Raw genomic sequence first — 9,276 nt, forward strand, 5'->3', positions numbered from 1 at the left:
GAGCAGAGCACAGTTACTCAGCACCTGGATGATTACAACAATACAGCTAGCAGGAAAGCATCCACACGGTCACCCACATTCCCTAGAAGTGCAGGGCTGTGCACTTGCGGGGATGGACTCCCTGCCAGGATGTATGGAGAAATCAGTGCGGGGAAACATAGAAGCAGAGGCAGCTTCAGCATTATTCTGCCTTACGCAGAGGAAAAAAAATAATGTGTGTAGTCTTTTTTTTTATTATTCGTCCTCAGCATAGATAACTGACGCCTTCTTTCTTCCACTGCTGTACTTTCTAAGCAGCTTAGAGAAATCTGTATGATCTGCATTCTGGCAGTCACTTCCCTTCCCTCCCGTTTCTCCCTTCCCGAGCGCGGTGCTGACCAGCCTCTCACTACTTCAGCCAGAGCACCGCACACCTTAGTCTGATTCTCCTGCCAGATAACAATTATTAATGGTAAGAGAGGGGCAAAGGGCAGCTTATTGGTAATGGAATCTGTTTCTTTGATGTGCACCAAGCATTGCTACCTCATAGCAGTTTTTTTTTTCTAATTCTTCAATGGTTCGTATTCAATGTATTGGAGATAAGTGAGGCCTGTTGTATTAGAATATGCAGCATAAGGATTAACTTTTAATTTTTTCCTGAAATAGTTTGTTTATATGCCACAACTTGTGTACTTGCCCCCTGTACCAATATTTGACAGTCCTCCCCTGATGGCTGCATAATTTATGGATTTTGAGTAACAAACAGGACCTAATTAATTTTACAATATTTACATGTAATTTACATTAACCAAATGGAGCTTGTGTTAAAACAGCAACTTTAGCAAGCTGGATTACTTAGACCCAGTTAAATGTTAGTGTTGGCAATAAAAGGGATGGGTGAGGGACTCTGATTCTCTGATTTATAGAAAATAGTGTTTCATAGTCAGCCAAGGGTTTTCCCTATTACTATTATTCCCCTTGCAAAAATAAATAAATACAATTAAAAAACATATATATTTCTCCAGCAGGAATTCTCCAACAAACTCAATTCACTGGTACCAGGATGCTGGACTGGAATTATATATAGAAGATGTAACGGCACCCCCAAGCATAAAAGGGTAAAACCGCCGTTTAGTAGATCTTCCCTTTCAGAGGCACAGCATACAGTAAATTTCCCCTCTCCCTCCCCCCAAGCATGAGTCAAAGCTCCATCTTGAGGGTTAAAACAGGAATCAGCAAGAGCTGTGGGTTTATTGTTCTTAAATAAACATTCTTGCACATTAGTGTAAGAATGTGTATTTACTCCCTCTACCCCTCACACCAAACTTCACAGAAGCACTAAGTCACTAGATCTGTATCAGCTCGCTAGCTCTCTCAAACCTCTCCTCTCATCCATCACCTCCTTTTCCTGCCCTGACCAATCTGTCTGCCAGTATAATTCCACCCTTACATCGGTCATTGACACTCTGGCCCCTCCAACCTTAGCTCAGAAACCACACTCTCATCCTCAGCCCTGGCATACTCCTCTGGCACGATACCTACGCAGATGCTCCCGTACTGCTGAGTGACATTGGAGGAAATCTCAGAGTTCAGCTGACTTTCTTCACTACAAGTTCATCCTGAACTCCTACTATTCTGCCCTTAATCTTTATAAGCAACAATATTTTTCTAATCTCATCTCTACTCTTTCCTCTAACCCTAAACGTCTGTTCTCCACGTTCAACACTCTTCTCCGCCCACCCCCACCTCCTAACACAACCTCTATCTCAGCTCAAGATTTTGCAAGCCACTTCAACAAAAAATTGACTCCATCAGAAGTGAAATCAGCTCTCAACAAACTTCCAATCTCCCACCCCCTCAAAAGCTCACGATCACCCAAAACCCAAATATCCAAAAATGCAGTTCTTTTGCCCCTGTTAATGAGGATGAAGTTTCTGCCCTTATACTGTCCTCCCTCTCTTCTATCCTCACCCCCATACTCACACACATTTTCAACCTCTCCCTCAGCACTGGTATATTTCCCACATCTCTAAAACATGCACTGGTCACACCTATCCTCAAAAAACCTTCCCTTGATCCAAACTCCCCTTCCAATTACTGCCCTATTTCCCTACTCCCTCTTGCCTCAAAGCTCCTCGAAAAGCTAGTTTACGCACTTCTATCCCATTTCCTTACACTAAACTCTTTTCTTGACCCACTGCAATCTGGATTTCGTTTCCATCACTCTACAGAGACAGCCATTATCAAGGTTACCAATGACCTTATTGATTGCTGCATATGATGTCAGAGTGATTTTGTAATTTAAGGGGCCTGTGAGCTTTGAGTAGCACAGTCTATGAGTAAGGCAGGAGCCGAAACATGTAAGATTGCTGCTGCTCAGGCTCATTCTGACCCATACTGCATGCTATTGTTGCATTTTATCAACTTTCCTTTTTGGCAATAAACGTTAAGTTTTAAAAAATTTTCTGCTTGCCCAGCCTCGCCTTTTTTTGTTCTTCTACTGATGCCAAATTGCAGACTAGCGGGTCTGCTGGCGGTTTGCGGGCTACGCTGCAGCGATGCACTACTTTGACACAGCCACGGTGCCTTACTGTGACGTATCCGAATGAGGATCCATGTGGGAGGAGACAGACCGTAACCGGAAATCTGCTTGAAACTCCATACGCCGGAGAGCACCGGGACTGGAGTACGAGCTAAACGAGCTGAAGAGCCATTTTCGAATATTAAGGTACTGTCCACATGTTCAACTTTTGTGTTAAGAACAACAACTAGCTACGATCTGCTGTCTGAGCGCTGCTTAGGGGTTTTTTCTTTGTTTGGTTAAGTGAACTGATTGCATACCCTTAGCGTTTACAGCAGCACTGTGGCTCAAATGTGTCTATATTGAAGTAGTATACTTAGCAGATTGACTTAACGTTCTTTCTTAACATTGATGTGGGATTCTTTGTATGTCACATCTTTGCCATAATATATGAGAAGGTTTTTTGCAGTATGGATAACATGCAGCAACCAGCTAGTTATTTTTCACTACGTGCAGTACAGGATTATGATGCACACAAACCCTCAATTGAGGATTTATTCTCAACCAACTTACGAATGCAGAATGTGGGAGATATCTTTCAGATAATGGAGAATAAATTAGTCAAGGAATACAGATTATGGTGGGATATTAAGCTCTTAGAAAAATACATATCTCTTAATATGATACCAAGAGGTCTGAGGCTAAAAAAACATCCCACCTTCCAAGTTAATATTGCTGATAATGATTTCATGGATACTTGGAATGGTATTTTGTCTGACTGCTCCCTAAAACTAATGCGCATCATTATCATGTATAAGGAAAAACAGCATGCACAATTGAAAGATGAAATTGTAGAATTACAGAAGGAACTGAATAAATTTATAGGACACAAGGACTATGTACAGCTAGATGCTATTCTGGATAAATCTATTTCAACAATTAAAATGGAAGTGGATATTAACAAACAGGGAAAGTTTGAAAGAGACTCACTGGATTACAAATTAAACATTGTGTATAACTGGAAGCAGATTAAACCCAACAGGAGATCATCTAGATCAAGATCAAGGAATAGAAGGAATAGAAGGAGAGTGACTTTTTCAGACACAGAGGGTGAATCTGGAGAAGAGAGAGACATTAACACTAATGTTTATTCTACCATACCCCCTGAGACACAGAGCTCAAACATGGCTATATATGAGGGTTCTAATACAGCTACACATGAGACCAGGACATATACTGCTGCTAGTGTTTCTAATGATAGTAACAACACATTTGGTCTTGCCCAGAGCAATCAGCATATAATGGGAGCGGTAGGTGGCATATTGAGATCTACGGATCTCCCCATGGCTCAAACAGCAAAAGCCAATGTAAATAAATATCAGTTAGCTCCCTCCCATATTTCAAATATAAATAAAGCCTCAAAAGAGATGCAGGTTTTTCAAGGGGGCCAGCAAAATCCAAGAGGAGGAGGCGGCCACACAAGAGGGGGGGCAGACGCAGGAGTAAGCAGATATGCGCTGAGACCACTGATACAACAGAAAAACAAATACAAGATTTAACTATCTTGAACCTTTCTGATACCAGGCTTGATGCAGATGAAGAAAGAGTGTTAAAATATGGTCTTGGGTTTGTTCCATCCACAGATTTCAACCTTTTTGATACAATCTTGGATTTAAATAAGTTTATAAGAAATCTTACTTTAAAAAAATGTTTCAAACAAGATGATAGAAGTTTGGAAACTGTGGATCAGGAACAACTAGATTTACAAACTGATAGAGTGGATGTTTATTTCAATGAAGCTACTGATTATTTGTCACTCTTGAGCTTAGAAATGGAGTATTGTAAAGAGGAACAGGTTAATATTAAATTCAAACCTAAATCTGAATTTTATCCCACTAGGAAAAGAGGTATCTATTTAGAATCTTTTCATAGAAGGGTTGAGTCAGAAATTATTAAACTACAAGACTCACTTTCCAGTAGAGAGAATAAACATTATAATCTCACTAGGTTGGAGCAAGAAGCCATTCAGAGGTTAAAATCTAAACAGGACATAGTCATTCGCAAAAGCGATAAGGGTGGAAACATTGTCATCCTTAACAAATTAGATTATGTTCAGGAAGCTGTTAGACAATTAGATGACCCAGATGTGTATACCAAATTGAGCTTTGATCCTACTTTATCTTTCAAACAGAGCCTTGAACAAATACTTGATGATGGTTGTGATTTGGGCATCATGGATGAGGACACTAGGGCATATCTTAGTGTTAAGTATCCCAGGATTCCAATTTTCCACCACCTCCCCAAGACACATAAATCCCTTGAAAATGTACAGGGACGCCCAATTGTGTCTGGCATTGGGTCACTATTGGAACCTGTGGGGAGGTGGATGGAAAATATACTACAGCCCCTAGTGAGAATGCTGCCCTCCTTCTTACAAGACACTAAACATCTTTTAGTCATGCTTGAAAAAATTGATTGGGATCCAGGTTATTCCTGGATGACGATCGACGTTACAAGTCTCTATTCCAGTATTCCCTTAGATAAAGGTATGATGGCTATTTCTTTTTTTCTGGATAATTATACTAGATATGTTGACACACATAAGAGCTTTATCCTCAGAGTCTTGTATTTCTTACTTACACACAATTACTTCTCCTTTGACGGCAATTTTTATCTCCAAAAGAGAGGAACAGCGATGGGGGCAACTTTTGCCCCGGCGTTTGCCAATTTATACATGGGATGGTGGGAACTATCCCATGTGTATGGAGAGAATTGCCGTCATGGGGGAAGGATTGTGATGTATAAGAGATACATAGACGATCTTCTCATTATTTGGGAAGGGACAGAACAGGAAGGTCAGAATTTTGTAGATGATATAAATGCGAATGATGTGGGTTTGAAATTTACTAGTACTTATGAGAAGCACAGTATTGAATTTTTGGATTTAATTTTACAAAATACAGACAATAAAGTAATAACCAAACTACATCGCAAATCTATATCAGGAAACAGCATTTTACATGCAAAGAGCATGCATCCTAGACACACTAGATTTGGTATTTTGAAGGGTGAATTTATTCGCCTAAGACGGAACTGTTCCACATTAGATGAGTATCAAAGATCAGCTGTAGAATTTATAGATAGATTCTCGAAGAGAGGCTTTCCATATTATTTGATAACCAAAGCTTACAATATGGTGGCTAATATGGATAGGCAATCCATGCTATACACTGGTAAGAGTAGGAAGAAAAAACAAGGAATACAAAAACATCCTTTTTTTGTGACAAATTATAGCAATCAATTTGAACAGATTGCTAAGATTATAAATGATTGTTTGCCGATTTTAAAAGGAGACGAGGATCTCTATGAGATAGTCAAGACAGGATGTAAATGTGTATCTAGGAAGAATGTGACAATAGGCAATATGCTGGCCCCAAGTGAGGTTAAAACATCCATGGATAGAAGTCAGAGTTGGCTTGAATGTAAAGGGCATTATAAATGTGGTGCTACCAGATGTAAGGCATGTTTATTTACATTATCTGGAAAAACTTTTCAGTCTGTTAATACACAGAAAGTTTTCATGATGGATGCATGTACAAACTGTCGAAGCACCTATGTTGTGTATTTGGTGACTTGCCAACCTTGTGAGAAACAATATGTGGGTCTAACGACCAGGGAAGTGAGAGAAAGGATTAAAGAACACATCAATGATGTAAAATCAGAGGAACCAGACTCACAAGTAGCCAGGCATTACAAATTTTGTCATAATGGAAATTTCGATTCACTTAAATGGCAGGTTATTGAGTGGGTAAGAACCCCAAAAAGAGGGGGTGATAAGGACATGATGCTTCGCACACGCGAAGCATTTTGGATCTTCAAACTCAAGACCCGTATGCCACAGGGACTTAACATTCAAAATGATTTAATTAATTGTTGGCGTTGAGATATCCGTTGAATATTTGTTCAGTATTTTGAAATAGCTCCTATACTAGACAACACATATTAAGGTTTTACATAAGCATATAATATAGTTTATTTGACTTTAGGGGTATTACTATATAAGGTAGTAGTTTTTGATTATACAAAATCTTGATTTATGGGGGCTATAACTATAGCCTATGTTTTGTTTCCCCCAAGATAGTCAGTATTTGCTTAAGTAAGTGTGAACTTAATAGACTGTTTATTTTTAGCCTCATTTGTTTACCCATGCATATCTATTTTGATATATTAGAGTTGTAGTAACAACCTAGGATCAGTATTATTTACTTTGTATCCACACTATGGGTAACATAATATTATATATTATGAATAGTTATTTACACTGTTACATAGTATTACAAGATGTTCAGAAGGCTATAATAATTTGTCTATAATATATGTCTTGTTATTGATGCAATTTCGATTTCTTCACTTTCTTTCTTTCTTGGTGAGGTAGGGGTTAACTTATTGATTGCTGCATATGATGTCAGAGTGATTTTGTAATTTAAGGGGCCTGTGAGCTTTGAGTAGCACAGTCTATGAGTAAGGCAGGAGCCGAAACATGTAAGATTGCTGCTGCTTAGGCTCATTCTGACCCATACTGCATGCTATTGTTGCATTTTATCAACTTTCCTTTATGGCAATAAACGTTAAGTTTTAAAAAATTTTCTGCTTGCCCAGCCTCGCCTTTTTTTGTTCTTCTACTGATGCCAAATTGCAGACTAGCGGGTCTGCTGGCGGTTTGCGGGCTACGCTGCAGCAATGCACTACTTTGACACAGCCACGGTGCCTTACTGTGACGTATCCGAATGAGGATCCATGTGGGAGGAGACAGACCGTAACCGGAAATCTGCTTGAAACTCCATACGCCGGAGAGCACCGGGACTGGAGTACGAGCTAAACGAGCTGAAGAGCCATTTTCGAATATTAAGGTACTGTCCACATGTTCAACTTTTGTGTTAAGAACAACACCTAGTTACGATCTGCTGTCTGAGCGCTGCTTAGGGGTTTTTTCTTTGTTTGGTTAAGTGTACCAATGACCTACTTACAGCAAAATCCAAAGGCCACTTCTCTCTGCTTATCCTCCTTGACCTGTCTGCAGCCTTTGACACTGTTGACCACCCTCTTCTGCTCCAAACCCTCCAATCCTTCGGCATCTGTGACACAGCTCTCTCGTGGTTCTCTTCCTATCTGACTAACCTACATTTAGTGTAGACTTCTCCGGAACATCCTCTGCCCCATTACCACTTTCTGTTGGGGTACCTCAAGGCTCTGTCCTTGGTCCCCTTCTCTTTTCAATCTGCACGTCGTCACTAGGTTCCTTAATAAAGTCCCATGGGTTTCAATACCATTTGTATGCCGATGATACCCAAATCTACCTCTCTGCACCAGACCTACCTCTTTCCTTACTAACCCGTGTCACTAACTGTCTTTCTCACATCTCATCTTGGATGTCCTCTCACTACCTTAAGCTAAATCTCTCCAAAACTGAACTCCTTATTTTTCCCCCTTCTTCCAATGTCTCCACCCCCAAAATTTCTATAACTGTTGATAATTCCATCATTACCCCTAACCCACACGCCCGATGTCTTGGGGTCACACTTGACTCAGATCTTTCCTTCACTCTGCACATTCAGTCCTTGGCTAAAGCCTGCCGCTTCCACCTTAAAAACATTGCTAAAATTAGACATTTCCTTACACAAGATACAACCAAGATTTTAATCCACTCTCTCATCCTTTCCCGCCTCGACTACTGCAATTCCGTCCTCTCTGGTCTACCTAGCTGCCGCATAGCTCCTTTACAATCCATTATGAATGCCTCTGCCAGGCTCACTTCCTCACATTTACGTTTACAGGACTTCTCCAGACTGGCCCCCATCTTGTGGAATTCCCTGCCTCGCTCCATAAGACTCTCCCCTAGTTTTAACAGCTTCAAGCACTCCCTAAAAACTCTACTATTCAGGGATGCATACTACCAACACTAACCTTTCCTAACACCATTGCTTTCCCCTTGAACCCCTTAGATTGTAAGCCTATGGGCCCAGCTGTTTACAGATCGCTTCATAAGAGCCGACTACAACAGTGAAACTCTCGGCAGGGCCCTCTTCCCACTTGACCCCTACAAAGCTATCCTGTACACCGACTATGTTTACAGCGCTGCGGAATCTGTTGGCGCTCTACAAATACCTGATAATAATAATAATAATAATAATAATTAGTACAACCCACAGGGTATTGCAAAACAACCAATAAACACATACAATACTCTCAGACACTCCCACGCAAAATCCTCCCCTCTACCTTTTGATACAATTACCTTACACAATGGGTGATGCCATTACCTTACACATTGGTTGATGCAGTTACCTTACACAATGGTTGATACAATTACCTTACACAATGGTTGATGCAGTTATCTTACACAATGGTTGATACAATTACCTTACACAATGGTTGATGCAGTTACCTTACACAATGGTTTATATAATTATCACAGGCAGAGAAATACAGTTCAATTGCCATGGAGCCAAAGTCTTTCGTTATACAAATGGGCTACATGGCATAGCTATCTGGGGTATCACTGTTCAAATAGGGCAAGTACTGAATGACCCGGCTTTCATTTCTTTGCAGGGGAAAAGTAAGCATTTCAACATGGGGCCATAGTCTAAAGGCAGCAGGCGGGCAACCAGGCTCCTCCAATGCACAGTGGCGAGATTGGTCTTGTCACATCTCTCCCCTTTTCCAAACAGACTAAAAGGGTATCTGACCTCCTGCCAGTCAGTGCCCTGGTTAGTCCA

The sequence above is a fragment of the Bombina bombina genome, chromosome 6 (assembly GCF_027579735.1).
Source record: "Bombina bombina isolate aBomBom1 chromosome 6, aBomBom1.pri, whole genome shotgun sequence".
Lineage (NCBI taxonomy): Eukaryota > Metazoa > Chordata > Amphibia > Anura > Bombinatoridae > Bombina > Bombina bombina.